Consider the following 25861-nt stretch of genomic DNA (forward strand, 5'->3'; position numbering starts at 1 on the left):
TTCTGTGGGTTGTCTTGAAATTAAACATCATGGAGGGCATGGATGGATTGGGTTTCTGCTGATTTTTCAGTGATTTTCGTTTTTTGGGCCTGTACTTGTGGCCTTTTCACCAGGGGTATTTGAGTCTAGCATGGGCCTAGTCTTTCTGTGGGCTGTCTTGAACTTAAACATCATGGAGGGCATGGATGGATTGGGATTGTGCTGATTTTGCAGTGTTTTTCGATTTTTGGGGGTGTTCATGGGGAGGGACAGGCCATGTGGCTGGTGGCCATTTTGAGTGCTGCTACAGGCACTGGCCATGTGCTGGGAGAGGCAAATGGCCATTTTGAATGCAGGCTTTGTTGTTAGGCCTGCAACCATTTTGCCTAGTTTTCAACCTTTATGCCCAGGCCAGGGTAGTGAGTCTTGCATGGGCCTAGTCTTTCTGTGGGTTGTCTTGAATTTAAACATCATGGAGGGCATGGATGGATTGGGATTGTGCTGATTTTTCAGTGATTTTCGTTTTTTGGGCCTGTACTTGTGGCCTTTTCACCAGGGGTATTTGAGTCTAGCATGGGCCTAGTCTTTCTGTGGGCTGTCTTGAACTTAAACATCATGGAGGGCATGGATGGATTGGGATTGTGCTGATTTTGCAGTGTTTTTCGATTTTTGGGGGTGTTCATGGGGAGGGACAGGCCATGTGGCTGGTGGCCATTCTGAGTGCTGCTGCAGGCACTGGCCATGTGCTGGGAGAGGCAAGTGGCCATTTTGAATGCAGGCTTTGTTGTTAGGCCTGCAACCATTTTGCCTAGTTTTCAACCTTTATGCCCAGGCTAGGGTTGTGAGTCTTGCATGGGCCTAGTCTTTCTGTGGGTTGTCTTGAATTTAAACATCATGGAGGGCATGGATGGATTGGGATTGTGCTGATTTTTCAGTGATTTTCGTTTTTTGGGCCTGTACTTGTGGCCTTTTCACCAGGGGTATTTGAGTCTAGCATGGGCCTAGTCTTTCTGTGGGCTGTCTTGAACTTAAACATCATGGAGGCCATGGATGGAATGGGATTGTGCTGATTTTGCAGTGTTTTTCGATTTTTGGGGGTGTTCATGGGGAGGGACAGGCCATGTGGCTGGTGGCCATTTTGAGTGCTGCTACAGGCACTGGCCATGTGCTGGGAGAGGCAAGTGGCCATTTTGAATGCAGACTTTGTTGTTAGGCCTGCAACCATTTCGCCTACTTTTCAACCTTTATGCCCAGGCCAGGGTAGTGAGTCTTGCATGGGCCTAGTCTTTCTGTGGGTTGTCTTGAATTTAAACATCATGGAGGGCATGGATGGATTGGGATTGTGCTGATTTTTCAGTGATTTTCGTTTTTTGGGCCTGTACTTGTGGCCTTTTCACCAGGGGTATTTGAGTCTAGCATGGGCCTAGTCTTTCTGTGGGCTGTCTTGAACTTAAACATCATGGAGGGCATGGATGGATTGGGATTGTGCAGATTTTTCAGTGATTTTCGTTTTTTGGGCCTGTACTTGTGGCCTTTTCACCAGGGCAGGGTATTTGAGTCTAGCATGGGCCTAGTCTTTCTGTGGGCTGTCTTGAACTTAAACATCATGGAGGCCATGGATGGAATGGGATTGTGCTGATTTTGCAGTGTTTTTCGATTTTTGGGGTTGTTCATGGGGAGGGACAGGCCATGTGGCTGGTGGCCATTTTGAGTGCTGCTACAGGCACTGGCCATGTGCTGGGAGAGGCAAGTGGCCATTTTGAATGCAGGCTTTGTTGTTAGGCCTGCAACCATTTTGCCTACTTTTCAACCTTTATGCCCAGGCCAGGGTAGTGAGTCTTGCATGGGCCTAGTCTTTCTGTGGGTTGTCTTGAATTTAAACATCATGGAGGGCATGGATGGATTGGGATTGTGCTGATTTTTCAGTGATTTTCGTTTTTTGGGCCTGTACTTGTGGCCTTTTCACCAGGGCAGGGTATTTGAGTCTAGCATGGGCCTAGTCTTTCTGTGGGCTGTCTTGAACTTAAACATCATGGAGGCCATGGATGGAATGGGATTGTGCTGATTTTGCAGTGTTTTTCGATTTTTGGGGGTGTTCATGGGGAGGTACAGGCCATGTGGCTGGTGGCCATTTTGAGTGCTGCTACAGGCACTGGCCATGTGCTGGGAGAGGCAAGTGGCCATTTTGAATGCAGGCTTTGTTGTTAGGCCTGCAACCATTTTGCCTACTTTTCAACCTTTATGCCCAGGCCAGGGTAGTGAGTCTTGCATGGGCCTAGTCTTTCTGTGGGTTGTCTTGAATTTAAACATCATGGAGGGCATGGATGGATTGGGATTCTGCTGATTTTTCAGTGATTTTCGTTTTTTGGGCCTGTACTTGTGGCCTTTTCACCAGGGGTATTTGAGTCTAGCATGGGCCTAGTCTTTCTGTGGGCTGTCTTGAACTTAAACATCATGGAGGGCATGGATGGATTGGGATTGTGCTGATTTTGCAGTGTTTTTCGATTTTTGGGGGTGTTCATGGGGAGGGACAGGCCATGTGGCTGGTGGCCATTTTGAGTGCTGCTACAGGCACTGGCCATGTGCTGGGAGAGGCAAATGGCCATTTTGAATGCAGGCTTTGTTGTTAGGCCTGCAACCATTTTGCCTACTTTTCAACCTTTATGCCCAGGCCAGGGTAGTGAGTCTTGCATGGGCCTAGTCTTTCTGTGGGTTGTCTTGAATTTAAACATCATGGAGGGCATGGATGGAGTGGGATTGTGCTGATTTTTCAGTGATTTTCGTTTTTTGGGCCTGTACTTGTGGCCTTTTCACCAGGGGTATTTGAGTCTAGCATGGGCCTAGTCTTTCTGTGGGCTGTCTTGAACTTAAACATCATGGAGGGCATGGATGGATTGGGATTGTGCTGATTTTGCAGTGTTTTTCGATTTTTGGGGGTGTTCATGGGGAGGGACAGGCCATGTGGCTGGTGGCCATTTTGAGTGCTGCTACAGGCACTGGCCATGTGCTGGGAGAGGCAAGTGGCCATTTTGAATGCAGGCTTTGTTGTTAGGCCTGCAACCATTTTGCCTACTTTTCAACCTTTATGCCCAGGCCAGGGTAGTGGGTCTTGCATGGGCCTAGTCTTTCTGTGGGTTGTCTTGAATTTAAACATCATGGAGGGCATGGATGGATTGGGATTGTGCTGATTTTTCAGTGATTTTCGTTTTTTGGGCCTGTACTTGTGGCCTTTTCACCAGGGGTATTTGAGTCTAGCATGGGCCTAGTCTTTCTGTGGTCTGTCTTGAACTTAAACATCATGGAGGGCATGGATGGATTGGGATTGTACTGATTTTTCAGTGATTTTCGTTTTTTGGGCCTGTACTTGTGGCCTTTTCACCAGGGCAGCGTATTTGAGTCTAGCATGGGCCTAGTCTTTCTGTGGGCTGTCTTGAACTTAAACATCATGGAGGCCATGGATGGAATGGGATTGTGCTGATTTTGCAGTGTTTTTCGATTTTTGGGGGTGTTCATGGGGAGGGACAGGCCATGTGGCTGGTGGCCATTTTGAGTGCTGCTACAGGCACTGGCCATGTGCTGGGAGAGGCAAGTGGCCATTTTGAATGCAGGCTTTGTTGTTAGGCCTGCAACCATTTTGCCTACTTTTCAACCTTTATGCCCAGGCCAGGGTAGTGAGTCTTGCATGGGCCTAGTCTTTCTGTGGGTTGTCTTGAATTTAAACATCATGGAGGGCATGGATGGATTGGGATTGTGCTGATTTTTCAGTGATTTTTGTTTTTTGGGCCTGTACTTGTGGCCTTTTCACCAGGGCAGGGTATTTGAGTCTAGCATGGGCCTAGTCTTTCTGTGAGCTGTCTTGAACTTAAACATCATGGAGGCCATGGATGGAATGGGATTGTGCTGATTTTGCAGTGTTTTTCGATTTTTGGGGGTGTTCATGGGGAGGTACAGGCCATGTGGCTGGTGGCCATTTTGACTGCTGCTACAGGCACTGGCCAGGTGCTGGTAGAGGCAAGTGGCCATTTTGAATGCAGGCTTTGTTGTTAGGCCTGCAACCATTTTGCCTACTTTTCAACCTTTATGCCCAGGCCAGGGTAGTGAGTCTTGCATGGGCCTAGTCTTTCTGTGGGTTGTCTTGAAATTAAACATCATGGAGGGCATGGATGGATTGGGTTTCTGCTGATTTTTCAGTGATTTTCGTTTTTTGGGCCTGTACTTGTGGCCTTTTCACCAGGGGTATTTGAGTCTAGCATGGGCCTAGTCTTTCTGTGGGCTGTCTTGAACTTAAACATCATGGAGGGCATGGATGGATTGGGATTGTGCTGATTTTGCAGTGTTTTTCGATTTTTGGGGGTGTTCATGGGGAGGGACAGGCCATGTGGCTGGTGGCCATTTTGAGTGCTGCTACAGGCACTGGCCATGTGCTGGGAGAGGCAAATGGCCATTTTGAATGCAGGCTTTGTTGTTAGGCCTGCAACCATTTTGCCTACTTTTCAACCTTTATGCCCAGGCCAGGGTAGTGAGTCTTGCATGGGCCTAGTCTTTCTGTGGGTTGTCTTGAATTTAAACATCATGGAGGGCATGGATGGATTGGGATTGTGCTGATTTTTCAGTGATTTTCGTTTTTTGGGCCTGTACTTGTGGCCTTTTCACCAGGGGTATTTGAGTCTAGCATGGGCCTAGTCTTTCTGTGGGCTGTCTTGAACTTAAACATCATGGAGGGCATGGATGGATTGGGATTGTGCTGATTTTTCAGTGATTTTCGTTTTTTGGGCCTGTACTTGTGGCCTTTTCACCAGGGCAGGGTATTTGAGTCTAGCATGGGCCTAGTCTTTCTGTGGGCTGTCTTGAACTTAAACATCATGGAGGCCATGGATGGAATGGGATTGTGCTGATTTTGCAGTGTTTTTCGATTTTTGGGGGTGTTCATGGGGAGGGACAGGCCATGTGGCTGGTGGCCATTTTGAGTGCTGCTACAGGCACTGGCCATGTGCTGGGAGAGGCAAGTGGCCATTTTGAATGCAGGCTTTGTTGTTAGGCCTGCAACCATTTTGCCTACTTTTCAACCTTTATGCCCAGGCCAGGGTAGTGAGTCTTGCATGGGCCTAGTCTTTCTGTGGGTTGTCTTGAATTTAAACATCATGAGGGCATTGATGGATTGGGATTGTGCTGATTTTTCAGTGATTTTCGTTTTTTGGGCCTGTACTTGTGGCCTTTTCACCAGGGGTATTTGAGTCTAGCATGGGCCTAGTCTTTCTGTGGGCTGTCTTGAACTTAAACATCATGGAGGGCATGGATGGATTGGGATTGTGCTGATTTTTCAGTGATTTTCGTTTTTTGGGCCTGTACTTGTGGCCTTTTCACCAGGGCAGGGTATTTGAGTCTAGCATGGGCCTAGTCTTTCTGTGGGCTGTCTTGAACTTAAACATCATGGAGGCCATGGATGGAATGGGATTGTGCTGATTTTGCAGTGTTTTTCGATTTTTGGGGGTGTTCATGGGGAGGGACAGGCCATGTGGCTGGTGGCCATTTTGAGTGCTGCTACAGGCACTGGCCATGTGCTGGGAGAGGCAAGTGGCCATTTTGAATGCAGGCTTTGTTGTTAGGCCTGCAACCATTTTGCCTACTTTTCAACCTTTATGCCCAGGCCAGGGTAGTGAGTCTTGCATGGGCCTAGTCTTTCTGTGGGTTGTCTTGAATTTAAACATCATGGAGGGCATGGATGGATTGGGATTGTGCTGATTTTTCAGTGATTTTCGTTTTTTGGGCCTGTACTTGTGGCCTTTTCACCAGGGCAGGGTATTTGAGTCTAGCATGGGCCTAGTCTTTCTGTGGGCTGTCTTGAACTTAAACATCATGGAGGCCATGGATGGAATGGGATTGAGCTGATTTTGCAGTGTTTTTCGATTTTTGGGGGTGTTCATGGGGAGGTACAGGCCATGTGGCTGGTGGCCATTTTGAGTGCTGCTACAGGCACTGGCCATGTGCTGGGAGAGGCAAGTGGCCATTTTGAATGCAGGCTTTGTTGTTAGGCCTGCAACCATTTTGCCTACTTTTCAACCTTTATGCCCAGGCCACGGTAGTGAGTCTTGCATGGGCCTAGTCTTTCTGTGGGTTGTCTTGAATTTAAACATCATGGAGGGCATGGATGGATAGGGATTGTGCTGATTTTTCAGTGATTTTCGTTTTTTGGGCCTGTACTTGTGGCCTTTTCACCAGGGGTATTTGAGTCTAGCATGGGCCTAGTCTTTCTGTGGGCTGTCTTGAACTTAAACATCATGGAGGGCATGGATGGATTGGGATTGTGCTGATTTTGCAGTGTTTTTCGATTTTTGGGGGTGTTCATGGGGAGGGACAGGCCATGTGGCTGGTGGCCATTCTGAGTGCTGCTACAGGCACTGGCCATGTGCTGGGAGAGGCAAGTGGCCATTTTGAATGCAGGCTTTGTTGTTAGGCCTGCAACCATTTTGCCTAGTTTTCAACCTTTATGCCCAGGCTAGGGTAGTGAGTCTTGCATGGGCCTAGTCTTTCTGTGGGTTGTCTTGAATTTAAACATCATGGAGGGCATGGATGGATTGGGATTGTGCTGATTTTTCAGTGATTTTCGTTTTTTGGGCCTGTACTTGTGGCCTTTTCACCAGGGGTATTTGAGTCTAGCATGGGCCTAGTCTTTCTGTGGGCTGTCTTGAACTTAAACATCATGGAGGGCATGGATGGATTGGGATTGTGCTGATTTTTCAGTGATTTTCGTTTTTTGGGCCTGTACTTGTGGCCTTTTCACCAGGGCAGGGTATTTGAGTCTAGCATGGGCCTAGTCTTTCTGTGGGCTGTCTTGAACTTAAACATCATGGAGGCCATGGATGGAATGGGATTGTGCTGATTTTGCAGTGTTTTTCGATTTTTGGGGGTGTTCATGGGGAGGGACAGGCCATGTGGCTGGTGGCCATTTTGAGTGCTGCTACAGGCACTGGCCATGTGCTGGGAGAGGCAAGTGGCCATTGTGAATGCAGGCTTTGTTGTTAGGCCTGCAACCATTTTGCCTACTTTTTAACATTTATGCCCAGGCCAGGGTAGTGAGTCTTGCATGGGCCTAGTCTTTCTGTGGGTTGTCTTGAATTTAAACATCATGGAGGGCATGGATGGATTGGGATTGTGCTGATTTTTCAGTGATTTTCGTTTTTTGGGCCTGTACTTGTGGCCTTTTCACCAGGGGTATTTGAGTCTAGCATGGGCCTAGTCTTTCTGTGGGCTGTCTTGAACTTAAACATCATGGAGGGCATGGATGGATTGGGATTGTGCTGATTTTTCAGTGATTTTTGTTTTTTGGGCCTGTACTTGTGGCCTTTTCACCAGGGCAGGGTATTTGAGTCTAGCATGGGCCTAGTCTTTCTGTGGGCTGTCTTGAACTTAAACATCATGGAGGCCATGGATGGAATGGGATTGTGCTGATTTTGCAGTGTTTTTCGATTTTTGGGGGTGTTCATGGGGAGGGACAGGCCATGTGGCTGGTGGCCATTTTGAGTGCTGCTACAGGCACTGGCCATGTGCTGGGAGAGGCAAGTGGCCATTTTGAATGCAGGCTTTGTTGTTAGGCCTGCAACCATTTTGCCTACTTTTCAACCTTTATGCCCAGGCCAGGGTAGTGAGTCTTGCATGGGCCTAGTCTTTCTGTGGGTTGTCTTGAATTTAAACATCATGGAGGGCATGGATGGATTGGGATTGTGCTGATTTTTCAGTGATTTTCGTTTTTTGGGCCTGTACTTGTGGCCTTTTCACCAGGGGTATTTGAGTCTAGCATGGGCCTAGTCTTTCTGTGGCCTGTCCTGAACTTAAACATCATGGAGGGCATGAATGGATTGGGATTGTGCTGATTTTTCAGTGATTTTCGTTTTTTGGGCCTGTACTTGTGGCCTTTTCACCAGGGCAGGGTATTTGAGTCTAGCATGGGCCTAGTCTTTCTGTGGGCTGTCTTGAACTTAAACATCATGGAGGCCATGGATGGAATGGGATTGTGCTGATTTTGCAGTGTTTTTCGATTTTTGGAGGTGTTCATGGGGAGGGACAGGCCATGTGGCTGGTGGCCATTTTGAGTGCTGCTACAGGCACTGGCCATGTGCTGGGAGAGGCAAGTGGCCATTGTGAATGCAGGCTTTGTTGTTAGGCCTGCAACCATTTTGCCTACTTTTCAACCTTTATGCCCAGGCCAGGGTAGTGAGTCTTGCATGGGCCTAGTCTTTCTGTGGGTTGTCTTGAATTTAAACATCATGGAGGGCATGGATGGATTGGGATTGTGCTGATTTTTCAGTGATTTTCGTTTTTTGGGCCTGTACTTGTGGCCTTTTCACCAGGGGTATTTGAGTCTAGCATGGGCCTAGTCTTTCTGTGGGCTGTCTTGAACTTAAACATCATGGAGGGCATGGATGGATTGGGATTGTGCTGATTTTTCAGTGATTTTCGATTTTTGGGGGTGTTCATGGGGAGGGACAGGCCATGTGGCTGGTGGCCATTCTGAGTGCTGCTACAGGCACTGGCCATGTGCTGGGAGAGGCAAGTGGCCATTTTGAATGCAGGCTTTGTTGTTAGGCCTGCAACCATTTTGCCTAGTTTTCAACCTTTATGCCCAGGCTAGGGTAGTGAGTCTTGCATGGGCCTAGTCTTTCTGTGGGTTGTCTTGAATTTAAACATCATGGAGGGCATGGATGGATTGGGATTGTGCTGATTTTTCAGTGATTTTCGTTTTTTGGGCCTGTACTTGTGGCCTTTTCACCAGGGGTATTTGAGTCTAGCATGGGCCTAGTCTTTCTGTGGGCTGTCTTGAACTTAAACATCATGGAGGGCATGGATGGATTGGGATTGTGCTGATTTTTCAGTGATTTTCGTTTTTTGGGCCTGTACTTGTGGCCTTTTCACCAGGGCAGGGTATTTGAGTCTAGCATGGGCCTAGTCTTTCTGTGGGCTGTCTTGAACTTAAACATCATGGAGGCCATGGATGGAATGGGATTGTGCTGATTTTGCAGTGTTTTTCGATTTTTGGGGGTGTTCATGGGGAGGGACAGGCCATGTGGCTGGTGGCCATTTTGAGTGCTGCTACAGGCACTGGCCATGTGCTGGGAGAGGCAAGTGGCCATTGTGAATGCAGGCTTTGTTGTTAGGCCTGCAACCATTTTGCCTACTTTTTAACATTTATGCCCAGGCCAGGGTAGTGAGTCTTGCATGGGCCTAGTCTTTCTGTGGGTTGTCTTGAATTTAAACATCATGGAGGGCATGGATGGATTGGGATTGTGCTGATTTTTCAGTGATTTTCGTTTTTTGGGCCTGTACTTGTGGCCTTTTCACCAGGGCAGGGTATTTGAGTCTAGCATGGGCCTAGTCTTTCTGTGGGCTGTCTTGAACTTAAACATCATGGAGGCCATGGATGGAATGGGATTGTGCTGATTTTGCAGTGTTTTTCGATTTTTGGGGGTGTTCATGGGGAGGGACAGGCCATGTGGCTGGTGGCCATTCTGAGTGCTGCTACAGGCACTGGCCATGTGCTGGGAGAGGCAAGTGGCCATTTTGAATGCAGGCTTTGTTGTTAGGCCTGCAACCATTTTGCCTAGTTTTCAACCTTTATGCCCAGGCTAGGGTAGTGAGTCTTGCATGGGCCTAGTCTTTCTGTGGGTTGTCTTGAATTTAAACATCATGGAGGGCATGGATGGATTGGGATTGTGCTGATTTTTCAGTGATTTTCGTTTTTTGGGCCTGTACTTGTGGCCTTTTCACCAGGGGTATTTGAGTCTAGCATGGGCCTAGTCTTTCTGTGGGCTGTCTTGAACTTAAACATCATGGAGGGCATGGATGGATTGGGATTGTGCTGATTTTTCAGTGATTTTCGTTTTTTGGGCCTGTACTTGTGGCCTTTTCACCAGGGCAGGGTATTTGAGTCTAGCATGGGCCTAGTCTTTCTGTGGGCTGTCTTGAACTTAAACATCATGGAGGCCATGGATGGAATGGGATTGTGCTGATTTTGCAGTGTTTTTCGATTTTTGGGGGTGTTCATGGGGAGGGACAGGCCATGTGGCTGGTGGCCATTTTGAGTGCTGCTACAGGCACTGGCCATGTGCTGGGAGAGGCAAGTGGCCATTGTGAATGCAGGCTTTGTTGTTAGGCCTGCAACCATTTTGCCTACTTTTTAACATTTATGCCCAGGCCAGGGTAGTGAGTCTTGCATGGGCCTAGTCTTTCTGTGGGTTGTCTTGAATTTAAACATCATGGAGGGCATGGATGGATTGGGATTGTGCTGATTTTTCAGTGATTTTCGTTTTTTGGGCCTGTACTTGTGGCCTTTTCACCAGGGGTATTTGAGTCTAGCATGGGCCTAGTCTTTCTGTGGGCTGTCTTGAACTTAAACATCATGGAGGGCATGGATGGATTGGGATTGTGCTGATTTTTCAGTGATTTTTGTTTTTTGGGCCTGTACTTGTGGCCTTTTCACCAGGGCAGGGTATTTGAGTCTAGCATGGGCCTAGTCTTTCTGTGGGCTGTCTTGAACTTAAACATCATGGAGGCCATGGATGGAATGGGATTGTGCTGATTTTGCAGTGTTTTTCGATTTTTGGGGGTGTTCATGGGGAGGGACAGGCCATGTGGCTGGTGGCCATTTTGAGTGCTGCTACAGGCACTGGCCATGTGCTGGGAGAGGCAAGTGGCCATTTTGAATGCAGGCTTTGTTGTTAGGCCTGCAACCATTTTGCCTACTTTTCAACCTTTATGCCCAGGCCAGGGTAGTGAGTCTTGCATGGGCCTAGTCTTTCTGTGGGTTGTCTTGAATTTAAACATCATGGAGGGCATGGATGGATTGGGATTGTGCTGATTTTTCAGTGATTTTCGTTTTTTGGGCCTGTACTTGTGGCCTTTTCACCAGGGCAGGGTATTTGAGTCTAGCATGGGCCTAGTCTTTCTGTGGGCTGTCTTGAACTTAAACATCATGGAGGCCATGGATGGAATGGGATTGTGCTGATTTTGCAGTGTTTTTCGATTTTTGGGGGTGTTCATGGGGAGGTACAGGCCATGTGGCTGGTGGCCATTTTGAGTGCTGCTGCAGGCACTGGCCATGTGCTGGGAGAGGCAAGTGGCCATTTTGAATGCAGGCTTTGTTGTTAGGCCTGCAACCATTTTGCCTACTTTTCAACCTTTATGCCCAGGCCAGGGTAGTGAGTCTTGCATGGGCCTAGTCTTTCTGTGGGTTGTCTTGAATTTAAACATCATGGAGGGCATGGATGGATTGGGATTCTGCTGATTTTTCAGTGATTTTCGTTTTTTGGGCCTGTACTTGTGGCCTTTTCACCAGGGGTATTTGAGTCTAGCATGGGCCTAGTCTTTCTGTGGGCTGTCTTGAACTTAAACATCATGGAGGGCATGGATGGATTGGGATTGTGCTGATTTTGCAGTGTTTTTCGATTTTTGGGGGTGTTCATGGGGAGGGACAGGCCATATTGCTGGTGGCCATTTTGAGTGCTGCTACAGGCACTGGCCATGTGCTGGGAGAGGCAAATGGCCATTTTGAATGCAGGCTTTGTTGTTAGGCCTGCAACCATTTTGCCTACTTTTCAACCTTTATGCCCAGGCCAGGGTAGTGAGTCTTGCATGGGCCTAGTCTTTCTGTGGGTTGTCTTGAATTTAAACATCATGGAGGGCATGGATGGATTGGGATTGTGCTGATTTTTCAGTGATTTTCGTTTTTTGGGCCTGTACTTGTGGCCTTTTCACCAGGGGTATTTGAGTCTAGCATGGGCCTAGTCTTTCTGTGGGCTGTCTTGAACTTAAACATCATGGAGGGCATGGATGGATTGGGATTGTGCTGATTTTGCAGTGTTTTTCGATTTTTGGGGGTGTTCATGGGGAGGGACAGGCCATGTGGCTGGTGGCCATTCTGAGTGCTGCTGCAGGCACTGGCCATGTGCTGGGAGAGGCAAGTGGCCATTTTGAATGCAGGCTTTGTTGTTAGGCCTGCAACCATTTTGCCTAGTTTTCAACCTTTATGCCCAGGCTAGGGTAGTGAGTCTTGCATGGGCCTAGTCTTTCTGTGGGTTGTCTTGAATTTAAACATCATGGAGGGCATGGATGGATTGGGATTGTGCTGATTTTTCTGTGATTTTCGTTTTTTGGGCCTGTACTTGTGGCCTTTTCACCAGGGGTATTTGAGTCTAGCATGGGCCTAGTCTTTCTGTGGGCTGTCTTGAACTTAAACATCATGGAGGGCATGGATGGATTGGGATTGTGCTGATTTTTCAGTGATTTTCGTTTTTTGGGCCTGTACTTGTGGCCTTTTCACCAGGGCAGGGTATTTGAGTCTAGCATGGGCCTAGTCTTTCTGTGGGCTGTCTTGAACTTAAACATCATGGAGGCCATGGATGGAATGGGATTGTGCTGATTTTGCAGTGTTTTTCGATTTTTGGGGGTGTTCATGGGGAGGGACAGGCCATGTGGCTGGTGGCCATTTTGAGTGCTGCTACAGGCACTGGCCATGTGCTGGGAGAGGCAAGTGGCCATTTTGAATGCAGGCTTTGTTGTTAGTCCTGCAACCATTTTGCCTACTTTTCAACCTTTATGCCCAGGCCAGGGTAGTGAGTCTTGCATGGGCCTAGTCTTTCTGTGGGTTGTCTTGAATTTAAACATCATGGAGGGCATGGATGGATTGGGATTGTGCTGATTTTTCAGTGATTTTCGTTTTTTGGGCCTGTACTTGTGGCCTTTTCACCAGGGCAGGGTATTTGAGTCTAGCATGGGCCTAGTCTTTCTGTGGGCTGTCTTGAACTTAAACATCATGGAGGCCATGGATGGAATGGGATTGTGCTGATTTTGCAGTGTTTTTCGATTTTTGGGGGTGTTCATGGGGAGGTACAGGCCATGTGGCTGGTGGCCATTTTGAGTGCTGCTACAGGCACTGGCCATGTGCTGGGAGAGGCAAGTGGCCATTTTGAATGCAGGCTTTGTTGTTAGGCCTGCAAACATTTTGCCTACTTTTCAACCTTTATGCCCAGGCCAGGGTAGTGAGTCTTGCATGGGCCTAGTCTTTCTGTGGGTTGTCTTGAATTTAAACATCATGGAGGGCATGGATGGATTGGGATTCTGCTGATTTTTCAGTGATTTTCGTTTTTTGGGCCTGTACTTGTGGCCTTTTCACCAGGGGTATTTGAGTCTAGCATGGGCCTAGTCTTTCTGTGGGCTGTCTTGAACTTAAACATCATGGAGGGCATGGATGGATTGGGATTGTGCTGATTTTGCAGTGTTTTTCGATTTTTGGGGGTGTTCATGGGGAGGGACAGGCCATGTGGCTGGTGGCCATTTTGAGTGCTGCTACAGGCACTGGCCATGTGCTGGGAGAGGCAAGTGGCCATTTTGAATGCAGGCTTTGTTGTTAGGCCTGCAACCATTTTGCCTAGTTTTCAACCTTTATGCCCAGGCTAGGGTAGTGAGTCTTGCATGGGCCTAGTCTTTCTGTGGGTTGTCTTGAATTTAAACATCATGGAGGGCATGGATGGATTGGGATTGTGCTGATTTTTCAGTGATTTTCGTTTTTTGGGCCTGTACTTGTGGCCTTTTCACCAGGGGTATTTGAGTCTAGCATGGGCCTAGTCTTTCTGTGGGCTGTCTTGAACTTAAACATCATGGAGGGCATGGATGGATTGGGATTGTGCTGATTTTTCAGTGATTTTCGTTTTTTGGGCCTGTACTTGTGGCCTTTTCACCAGGGGTATTTGAGTCTAGCATGGGCCTAGTCTTTCTGTGGGCTGTCTTGAACTTAAACATCATGGAGGGCATGGATGGATTGGGATTGTGCTGATTTTGCAGTGTTTTTCGATTTTTGGGGGTGTTCATGGGGAGGGACAGGCCATGTGGCTGGTGGCCATTCTGAGTGCTGCTACAGGCACTGGCCATGTTCTGGGAGAGGCAAGTGGCCATTTTGAATGCAGGCTTTGTTGTTAGGCCTGCAACCATTTTGCCTAGTTTTCAACCTTTATGCCCAGGCTAGGGTAGTGAGTCTTGCATGGGCCTAGTCTTTCTGTGGGTTGTCTTGAATTTAAACATCATGGAGGGCATGGATGGATTGGGATTGTGCTGATTTTTCAGTGATTTTCGTTTTTTGGGCCTGTACTTGTGGCCTTTTCACCAGGGGTATTTGAGTCTAGCATGGGCCTAGTCTTTCTGTGGCCTGTCCTGAACTTAAACATCATGGAGGGCATGAATGGATTGGGATTGTGCTGATTTTTCAGTGATTTTCGTTTTTTGGGCCTGTACTTGTGGCCTTTTCACCAGGGCAGGGTATTTGAGTCTAGCATGGGCCTAGTCTTTCTGTGGGCTGTCTTGAACTTAAACATCATGGAGGCCATGGATGGAATGGGATTGTGCTGATTTTGCAGTGTTTTTCGATTTTTGGAGGTGTTCATGGGGAGGGACAGGCCATGTGGCTGGTGGCCATTTTGAGTGCTGCTACAGGCACTGGCCATGTGCTGGGAGAGGCAAGTGGCCATTGTGAATGCAGGCTTTGTTGTTAGGCCTGCAACCATTTTGCCTACTTTTCAACCTTTATGCCCAGGCCAGGGTAGTGAGTCTTGCATGGGCCTAGTCTTTCTGTGGGTTGTCTTGAATTTAAACATCATGGAGGGCATGGATGGATTGGGATTGTGCTGATTTTTCAGTGATTTTCGTTTTTTGGGCCTGTACTTGTGGCCTTTTCACCAGGGGTATTTGAGTCTAGCATGGGCCTAGTCTTTCTGTGGGCTGTCTTGAACTTAAACATCATGGAGGGCATGGATGGATTGGGATTGTGCTGATTTTTCAGTGATTTTCGTTTTTTGGGCCTGTACTTGTGGCCTTTTCACCAGGGCAGGGTATTTGAGTCTAGCATGGGCCTAGTCTTTCTGTGGGCTGTCTTGAACTTAAACATCATGGAGGCCATGGATGGAATGGGATTGTGCTGATTTTGCAGTGTTTTTCGGTTTTTGGGGGTGTTCATGGGGAGGGACAGGCCATGTGGCTGGTGGCCATTTTGAGTGCTGCTACAGGCACTGGCCATGTGCTGGGAGAGGCAAGTGGCCATTTTGAATACAGGCTTTGTTGTTAGGCCTGCAACCATTTTGCCTACTTTTCAACCTTTATGCCCAGGCCAGGGTAGTGAGTCTTGCATGGGCCTAGTCTTTCTGTGGGTTGTCTTGAATTTAAACATCATGGAGGGCATGGATGGATTGGGATTGTGCTGATTTTTCAGTGATTTTCGTTTTTTGGGCCTGTTCTTGTGGCCTTTTCACCAGTGCAGGGTATTTGAGTCTAGCATGGGCCTAGTCTTTCTGTGGGCTGTCTTGAACTTAAACATCATGGAGGCCATGGATGGAATGGGATTGTGCTGATTTTGCAGTGTTTTTCGATTTTTGGGGGTGTTCATGGGGAGGTACAGGCCATGTGGCTGGTGGCCATTTTGAGTGCTGCTACAGCCACTGGCCATGTGCTGGGGGAGGCAAGTGGCCATTTTGAATGCAGGCTTTGTTGTTAGGCCTGCAACCATTTTGCCTACTTTTCAACCTTCATGCCCAGGCCAGGGTAGTGAGTCTTGCATGGGCCTAGTCTTTCTGTGGGTTGTCTTGAAATTAAACATCATGGAGGGCATGGATGGATTGGGTTTCTGCTGATTTTTCAGTGATTTTCGTTTTTTGGGCCTGTACTTGTGGCCTTTTCACCAGGGGTATTTGAGTCTAGCATGGGCCTAGTCTTTCTGTGGGCTGTCTTGAACTTAAACATCATGGAGGGCATGGATGGATTGGGATTGTGCTGATTTTGCAGTGTTTTTCGATTTTTGGGGGTGTTCATGGGGAGGGACAGGCCATGTGGCTGGTGGCCATTTTGAGTGCTGCTACAGGCACTGGCCATGTGCTGGGAGAGGCAAATGGCCATTTTGAATGCAGGCTTTGTTGTTAGGCCTGCAACCATTTTGCCTACTTTTCAACCTTTATGCCCAGGCCAGGGTAGTGAGTCTTGCATGGGCCTAGTCTTTCTGTGGGTTGTCTTGAATTTAAACATCATGGAGGGCATGGATGGATTGGGATTGTGCTGATTTTTCAGTGATTTTCGTTTTTTGGGCCTGTACTTGTGGCCTTTTCACCAGGGGTATTTGAGTCTAGCATGGGCCTAGTCTTTCTGTGGGCTGTCTTGAACTTAAACATCATGGAGGGCATGGATGGATTGGGATTGTGCTGATTTTGCAGTGTTTTTCGATTTTTGGGGGTGTTCATGGGGAGGGACAGGCCATGTGGCTGGTGGCCATTCTGAGTGCTGCTGCAGGCACTGGCCATGTGCTGGAAGAGGCAAGTGGCCATTTTGAATGCAGGCTTTGTTGTTAGGCCTGCAACCATTTTGCCTAGTTTTCAACCTTTATGCCCAGGCTAGGGTTGTGAGTCTTGCATGGGCCTAGTCTTTCTGTGGGTTGTCTTGAATTTAAACATCATGGAGGGCATGGATGGATTGGGATTGTGCTGATTTTTCAGTGATTTTCGTTTTTTGGGCCTGTACTTGTGGCCTTTTCACCAGGGGTATTTGAGTCTAGCATGGGCCTAGTCTTTCTGTGGGCTGTCTTGAACTTAAACATCATGGAGGGCATGGATGGATTGGGATTGTGCTGATTTTTCAGTGATTTTCGTTTTTTGGGCCTGTACTTGTGGCCTTTTCTCCAGGGCAGGGTATTTGAGTCTAGCATGGGCCTAGTCTTTCTGTGGGCTGTCTTGAACTTAAACATCATGGAGGCCATGGATGGAATGGGATTGTGCTGATTTTGCAGTGTTTTTCGATTTTTGGGGGTGTTCATGGGGAGGGACAGGCCATGTGGCTGGTGGCCATTTTGAGTGCTGCTACAGGCACTGGCCATGTGCTGGGAGAGGCAAGTGGCCATTTTGAATGCAGACTTTGTTGTTAGGCCTGCAACCATTTCGCCTACTTTTCAACCTTTATGCCCAGGCCAGGGTAGTGAGTCTTGCATGGGCCTAGTCTTTCTGTGGGTTGTCTTGAATTTAAACATCATGGAGGGCATGGATGGATTGGGATTGTGCTGATTTTTCAGTGATTTTCGTTTTTTGGGCCTGTACTTGTGGCCTTTTCACCAGGGGTATTTGAGTCTAGCATGGGCCTAGTCTTTCTGTGGGCTGTCTTGAACTTAAACATCATGGAGGGCATGGATGGATTGGGATTGTGCAGATTTTTCAGTGATTTTCGTTTTTTGGGCCTGTACTTGTGGCCTTTTCACCAGGGCAGGGTATTTGAGTCTAGCATGGACCTAGTCTTTCTGTGGGCTGTCTTGAACTTAAACATCATGGAGGCCATGGATGGAATGGGATTGTGCTGATTTTGCAGTGTTTTTCGATTTTTGGGGTTGTTCATGGGGAGGGACAGGCCATGTGGCTGGTGGCCATTTTGAGTGCTGCTACAGGCACTGGCCATGTGCTGGGAGAGGCAAGTGGCCATTTTGAATGCAGGCTTTGTTGTTAGGCCTGCAACCATTTTGCCTACTTTTCAACCTTTATGCCCAGGCCAGGGTAGTGAGTCTTGCATGGGCCTAGTCTTTCTGTGGGTTGTCTTGAATTTAAACATCATGGAGGGCATGGATGGATTGGGATTGTGCTGATTTTTCAGTGATTTTCGTTTTTTGGGCCTGTACTTGTGGCCTTTTCACCAGGGCAGGGTATTTGAGTCTAGCATGGGCCTAGTCTTTCTGTGGGCTGTCTTGAACTTAAACATCATGGAGGCCATGGATGGAATGGGATTGTGCTGATTTTGCAGTGTTTTTCGATTTTTGGGGGTGTTCATGGGGAGGTACAGGCCATGTGGCTGGTGGCCATTTTGAGTGCTGCTACAGGCACTGGCCATGTGCTGGGAGAGGCAAGTGGCCATTTTGAATGCAGGCTTTGTTGTTAGGCCTGCAACCATTTTGCCTACTTTTCAACCTTTATGCCCAGGCCAGGGTAGTGAGTCTTGCATGGGCCTAGTCTTTCTGTGGGTTGTCTTGAATTTAAACATCATGGAGGGCATGGATGGATTGGGATTCTGCTGATTTTTCAGTGATTTTCGTTTTTTGGGCCTGTACTTGTGGCCTTTTCACCAGGGGTATTTGAGTCTAGCATGGGCCTAGTCTTTCTGTGGGCTGTCTTGAACTTAAACATCATGGAGGGCATGGATGGATTGGGATTGTGCTGATTTTGCAGTGTTTTTCGATTTTTGGGGGTGTTCATGGGGAGGGACAGGCCATGTGGCTGGTGGCCATTTTGAGTGCTGCTACAGGCACTGGCCATGTGCTGGGAGAGGCAAATGGCCATTTTGAATGCAGGCTTTGTTGTTAGGCCTGCAACCATTTTGCCTACTTTTCAACCTTTATGCCCAGGCCAGGGTAGTGAGTCTTGCATGGGCCTAGTCTTTCTGTGGGTTGTCTTGAATTTAAACATCATGGAGGGCATGGATGGAGTGGGATTGTGCTGATTTTTCAGTGATTTTCGTTTTTTGGGCCTGTACTTGTGGCCTTTTCACCAGGGGTATTTGAGTCTAGCATGGGCCTAGTCTTTCTGTGGGCTGTCTTGAACTTAAACATCATGGAGGGCATGGATGGATTGGGATTGTGCTGATTTTGCAGTGTTTTTCGATTTTTGGGGGTGTTCATGGGGAGGGACAGGCCATGTGGCTGGTGGCCATTTTGAGTGCTGCTACAGGCACTGGCCATGTGCTGGGAGAGGCAAGTGGCCATTTTGAATGCAGGCTTTGTTGTTAGGCCTGCAACCATTTTGCCTACTTTTCAACCTTTATGCCCAGGCCAGGGTAGTGGGTCTTGCATGGGCCTAGTCTTTCTGTGGGTTGTCTTGAATTTAAACATCATGGAGGGCATGGATGGATTGGGATTGTGCTGATTTTTCAGTGATTTTCGTTTTTTGGGCCTGTACTTGTGGCCTTTTCACCAGGGGTATTTGAGTCTAGCATGGGCCTAGTCTTTCTGTGGTCTGTCTTGAACTTAAACATCATGGAGGGCATGGATGGATTGGGATTGTACTGATTTTTCAGTGATTTTCGTTTTTTGGGCCTGTACTTGTGGCCTTTTCACCAGGGCAGCGTATTTGAGTCTAGCATGGGCCTAGTCTTTCTGTGGGCTGTCTTGAACTTAAACATCATGGAGGCCATGGATGGAATGGGATTGTGCTGATTTTGCAGTGTTTTTCGATTTTTGGGGGTGTTCATGGGGAGGGACAGGCCATGTGGCTGGTGGCCATTTTGAGTGCTGCTACAGGCACTGGCCATGTGCTGGGAGAGGCAAGTGGCCATTTTGAATGCAGGCTTTGTTGTTAGGCCTGCAACCATTTTGCCTACTTTTCAACCTTTATGCCCAGGCCAGGGTAGTGAGTCTTGCATGGGCCTAGTCTTTCTGTGGGTTGTCTTGAATTTAAACATCATGGAGGGCATGGATGGATTGGGATTGTGCTGATTTTTCAGTGATTTTTGTTTTTTGGGCCTGTACTTGTGGCCTTTTCACCAGGGCAGGGTATTTGAGTCTAGCATGGGCCTAGTCTTTCTGTGAGCTGTCTTGAACTTAAACATCATGGAGGCCATGGATGGAATGGGATTGTGCTGATTTTGCAGTGTTTTTCGATTTTTGGGGGTGTTCATGGGGAGGTACAGGCCATGTGGCTGGTGGCCATTTTGACTGCTGCTACAGGCACTGGCCAGGTGCTGGTAGAGGCAAGTGGCCATTTTGAATGCAGGCTTTGTTGTTAGGCCTGCAACCATTTTGCCTACTTTTCAACCTTTATGCCCAGGCCAGGGTAGTGAGTCTTGCATGGGCCTAGTCTTTCTGTGGGTTGTCTTGAAATTAAACATCATGGAGGGCATGGATGGATTGGGTTTCTGCTGATTTTTCAGTGATTTTCGTTTTTTGGGCCTGTACTTGTGGCCTTTTCACCAGGGGTATTTGAGTCTAGCATGGGCCTAGTCTTTCTGTGGGCTGTCTTGAACTTAAACATCATGGAGGGCATGGATGGATTGGGATTGTGCTGATTTTGCAGTGTTTTTCGATTTTTGGGGGTGTTCATGGGGAGGGACAGGCCATGTGGCTGGTGGCCATTTTGAGTGCTGCTACAGGCACTGGCCATGTGCTGGGAGAGGCAAATGGCCATTTTGAATGCAGGCTTTGTTGTTAGGCCTGCAACCATTTTGCCTACTTTTCAACCTTTATGCCCAGGCCAGGGTAGTGAGTCTTGCATGGGCCTAGTCTTTCTGTGGGTTGTCTTGAATTTAAACATCATGGAGGGCATGGATGGATTGGGATTGTGCTGATTTTTCAGTGATTTTCGTTTTTTGGGCCTGTACTTGTGGCCTTTTCACCAGGGGTATTTGAGTCTAGCATGGGCCTAGTCTTTCTGTGGGCTGTCTTGAACTTAAACATCATGGAGGGCATGGATGGATTGGGATTGTGCTGATTTTTCAGTGATTTTCGTTTTTTGGGCCTGTACTTGTGGCCTTTTCACCAGGGCAGGGTATTTGAGTCTAGCATGGGCCTAGTCTTTCTGTGGGCTGTCTTGAACTTAAACATCATGGAGGCCATGGATGGAATGGGATTGTGCTGATTTTGCAGTGTTTTTCGATTTTTGGGGGTGTTCATGGGGAGGGACAGGCCATGTGGCTGGTGGCCATTTTGAGTGCTGCTACAGGCACTGGCCATGTGCTGGGAGAGGCAAGTGGCCATTTTGAATGCAGGCTTTGTTGTTAGGCCTGCAACCATTTTGCCTACTTTTCAACCTTTATGCCCAGGCCAGGGTAGTGAGTCTTGCATGGGCCTAGTCTTTCTGTGGGTTGTCTTGAATTTAAACATCATGAGGGCATTGATGGATTGGGATTGTGCTGATTTTTCAGTGATTTTCGTTTTTTGGGCCTGTACTTGTGGCCTTTTCACCAGGGGTATTTGAGTCTAGCATGGGCCTAGTCTTTCTGTGGGCTGTCTTGAACTTAAACATCATGGAGGGCATGGATGGATTGGGATTGTGCTGATTTTTCAGTGATTTTCGTTTTTTGGGCCTGTACTTGTGGCCTTTTCACCAGGGCAGGGTATTTGAGTCTAGCATGGGCCTAGTCTTTCTGTGGGCTGTCTTGAACTTAAACATCATGGAGGCCATGGATGGAATGGGATTGTGCTGATTTTGCAGTGTTTTTCGATTTTTGGGGGTGTTCATGGGGAGGGACAGGCCATGTGGCTGGTGGCCATTTTGAGTGCTGCTACAGGCACTGGCCATGTGCTGGGAGAGGCAAGTGGCCATTTTGAATGCAGGCTTTGTTGTTAGGCCTGCAACCATTTTGCCTACTTTTCAACCTTTATGCCCAGGCCAGGGTAGTGAGTCTTGCATGGGCCTAGTCTTTCTGTGGGTTGTCTTGAATTTAAACATCATGGAGGGCATGGATGGATTGGGATTGTGCTGATTTTTCAGTGATTTTCGTTTTTTGGGCCTGTACTTGTGGCCTTTTCACCAGGGCAGGGTATTTGAGTCTAGCATGGGCCTAGTCTTTCTGTGGGCTGTCTTGAACTTAAACATCATGGAGGCCATGGATGGAATGGGATTGAGCTGATTTTGCAGTGTTTTTCGATTTTTGGGGGTGTTCATGGGGAGGTACAGGCCATGTGGCTGGTGGCCATTTTGAGTGCTGCTACAGGCACTGGCCATGTGCTGGGAGAGGCAAGTGGCCATTTTGAATGCAGGCTTTGTTGTTAGGCCTGCAACCATTTTGCCTACTTTTCAACCTTTATGCCCAGGCCACGGTAGTGAGTCTTGCATGGGCCTAGTCTTTCTGTGGGTTGTCTTGAATTTAAACATCATGGAGGGCATGGATGGATAGGGATTCTGCTGATTTTTCAGTGATTTTCGTTTTTTGGGCCTGTACTTGTGGCCTTTTCACCAGGGGTATTTAAGTCTAGCATGGGCCTAGTCTTTCTGTGGGCTGTCTTGAACTTAAACATCATGGAGGGCATGGATGGATTGGGATTGTGCTGATTTTGCAGTGTTTTTCGATTTTTGGGGGTGTTCATGGGGAGGGACAGGCCATGTGGCTGGTGGCCATTTTGAGTGCTGCTACAGGCACTGGCCATGTGCTGGGAGAGGCAAATGGCCATTTTGAATGCAGGCTTTGTTGTTAGGCCTGCAACCATTTTGCCTACTTTTCAACCTTTATGCCCAGGCCAGGGTAGTGAGTCTTGCATGGGCCTAGTCTTTCTGTGGGTTGTCTTGAATTTAAACATCATGGAGGGCATGGATGGAGTGGGATTGTGCTGATTTTTCAGTGATTTTCGTTTTTTGGGCCTGTACTTGTGGCCTTTTCACCAGGGGTATTTGAGTCTAGCATGGGCCTAGTCTTTCTGTGGGCTGACTTGAACTTAAACATCATGGAGGGCATGGATGGATTGGGATTGTGCTGATTTTGCAGTGTTTTTCGATTTTTGGGGGTGTTCATGGGGAGGGACAGGCCATGTGGCTGGTGGCCATTTTGAGTGCTGCTACAGGCACTGGCCATGTGCTGGGAGAGGCAAGTGGCCATTTTGAATGCAGGCTTTGTTGTTAGGCCTGCAACCATTTTGCCTACTTTTCAACCTTTATGCCCAGGCCAGGGTAGTGGGTCTTGCATGGGCCTAGTCTTTCTGTGGGTTGTCTTGAATTTAAACATCATGGAGGGCATGGATGGATTGGGATTGTGCTGATTTTTCAGTGATTTTCGTTTTTTGGGCCTGTACTTGTGGCCTTTTCACCAGGGGTATTTGAGTCTAGCATGGGCCTAGTCTTTCTGTGGTCTGTCTTGAACTTAAACATCATGGAGGGCATGGATGGATTGGGATTGTACTGATTTTTCAGTGATTTTCGTTTTTTGGGCCTGTACTTGTGGCCTTTTCACCAGGGCAGGGTATTTGAGTCTAGCATGGGCCTAGTCTTTCTGTGGGCTGTCTTGAACTTAAACATCATGGAGGCCATGGATGGAATGGGATTGTGCTGATTTTGCAGTGTTTTTCGATTTTTGGGGGTGTTCATGGGGAGGGACAGGCCATGTGGCTGGTGGCCATTTTGAGTGCTGCTACAGGCACTGGCCATGTGCTGGGAGAGGCAAGTGGCCATTTTGAATGCAGGCTTTGTTGTTAGGCCTGCAACCATTTTGCCTACTTTTCAACCTTTATGCCCAGGCCAGGGTAGTGAGTCTTGCATGGGCCTAGTCTTTCTGTGGGTTGTCTTGAATTTAAACATCATGGAGGGCATGGATGGATTGGGATTGTGCTGATTTTTCAGTGATTTTTGTTTTTTGGGCCTGTACTTGTGGCCTTTTCACCAGGGCAGGGTATTTGAGTCTAGCATGGGCCTAGTCTTTCTGTGGGCTGTCTTGAACTTAAACATCATGGAGGCCATGGATGGAATGGGATTGTGCTGATTTTGCAGTGTTTTTCGATTTTTGGGGGTGTTCATGGGGAGGTACAGGCCATGTGGCTGGTGGCCATTTTGACTGCTGCTACAGGCACTGGCCAGGTGCTGGTAGAGGCAAGTGGCCATTTTGAATGCAGGCTTTGTTGTTAGGCCTGCAACCATTTTGCCTACTTTTCAACCTTTATGCCCAGGCCAGGGTAGTGAGTCTTGCATGGGCCTAGTCTTTCTGTGGGTTGTCTTGAATTTAAACATCATGGAGGGCATGGATGGATTGGGATTGTGCTGATTTTTCAGTGATTTTCGTTTTTTGGGCCTGTACTTGAGGCCTTTTCACCAGGGGTATTTGAGTCTAGCATGGGCCTAGTCTTTCTGTGGGCTGTCATGAACTTAAACATCATGGAGGGCATGGATGGATTGGGATTGTGCTGATTTTGCAGTGTTTTTCGATTTTTGGGGGTGTTCATGGGGAGGGACAGGCCATGTGGCTGGTGGCCATTCTGAGTGCTGCTACAGGCACTGGCCATGTGCTGGGAGAGGCAAGTGGCCATTTTGAATGCAGGCTTTGTTGTTAGGCCTGCAACCATTTTGCCTAGTTTTCAACCTTTATGCCCAGGCTAGGGTAGTGAGTCTTGCATGGGCCTAGTCTTTCTGTGGGTTATCTTGAATTTAAACATCATGGAGGGCATGGATGGATTGGGATTGTCCTGATTTTACAGTGATTTTCGTTTTTTGGGCCTGTACTTGTGGCCTTTTCACCAGGGGTATTTGAGTCTAGCATGGGCCTAGTCTTTCTGTGGGCTGTCTTGAACTTAAACATCATGGAGGGCATGGATGGATTGGGATTGTGCTGATTTTTCAGTGATTTTCGTTTTTTGGGCCTGTACTTGTGGCCTTTTCACCAGGGCAGGGTATTTGAGTCTAGCATGGGCCTAGTCTTTCTGTGGTCTGTCTTGAACTTAAACATCATGGAGGGCATGGATGGATTGGGATTGTACTGATTTTTCAGTGATTTTCGTTTTTTGGGCCTGTACTTGTGGCCTTTTCACCAGGGCAGGGTATTTGAGTCTAGCATGGGCCTAGTCTTTCTGTGGGCTGTCTTGAACTTAAACATCATGGAGGCCATGGATGGAATGGGATTGTGCTGATTTTGCAGTGTTTTTCGATTTTTGGGGGTGTTCATGGGGAGGGACAGGCCATGTGGCTGGTGGCCATTTTGAGTGCTGCTACAGGCACTGGCCATGTGCTGGGAGAGGCAAGTGGCCATTTTGAATGCAGGCTTTGTTGTTAGGCCTGCAACCATTTTGCCTACTTTTCAACCTTTATGCCCAGGCCAGGGTAGTGAGTCTTGCATGGGCCTAGTCTTTCTGTGGGTTGTCTTGAATTTAAACATCATGGAGGGCATGGATGGATTGGGATTGTGCTGATTTTTTAGTGATTTTTGTTTTTTGGGCCTGTACTTGTGGCCTTTTCACCAGGGCAGGGTATTTGATTCTAGCATGGGCCTAGTCTTTCTGTGGGCTGTCTTGAACTTAAACATCATGGAGGCCATGGATGGAATGGGATTGTGCTGATTTTGCAGTGTTTTTCGATTTTTGGGGGTGTTCATGGGGAGGTACAGGCCATGTGGCTGGTGGCCATTTTGACTGCTGCTACAGGCACTGGCCATGTGCTGGGAGAGGCAAGTGGCCATTTTGAATGCAGGCTTTGTTGTTAGGCCTGCAACCATTTTGCCTACTTTTCAACCTTTATGCCCAGGCCACGGTAGTGAGTCTTGCATGGGCCTAGTCTTTCTGTGGGTTGTCTTGAATTTAAACATCATGGAGGGCATGGATGGATAGGGATTCTGCTGATTTTTCAGTGATTTTCGTTTTTTGGGCCTGTACTTGTGGCCTTTTCACCAGGGGTATTTAAGTCTAGCATGGGCCTAGTCTTTCTGTGGGCTGTCTTGAACTTAAACATCATGGAGGGCATGGATGGATTGGGATTGTGCTGATTTTGCAGTGTTTTTCGATTTTTGGGGGTGTTCATGGGGAGGGACAGGCCATGTGGCTGGTGGCCATTTTGAGTGCTGCTACAGGCACTGGCCATGTGCTGGGAGAGGCAAATGGCCATTTTGAATGCAGGCTTTGTTGTTAGGCCTGCAACCATTTTGCCTACTTTTCAACCTTTATGCCCAGGCCAGGGTAGTGAGTCTTGCATGGGCCTAGTCTTTCTGTGGGTTGTCTTGAATTTAAACATCATGGAGGGCATGGATGGAGTGGGATTGTGCTGATTTTTCAGTGATTTTCGTTTTTTGGGCCTGTACTTGTGGCCTTTTCACCAGGGGTATTTGAGTCTAGCATGGGCCTAGTCTTTCTGTGGGCTGACTTGAACTTAAACATCATGGAGGGCATGGATGGATTGGGATTGTGCTGATTTTGCAGTGTTTT

This window comes from Lissotriton vulgaris, chromosome 3_1, assembly GCF_964263255.1.
Source record: "Lissotriton vulgaris chromosome 3_1, aLisVul1.2, whole genome shotgun sequence".
Taxonomy (NCBI): domain Eukaryota; kingdom Metazoa; phylum Chordata; class Amphibia; order Caudata; family Salamandridae; genus Lissotriton; species Lissotriton vulgaris.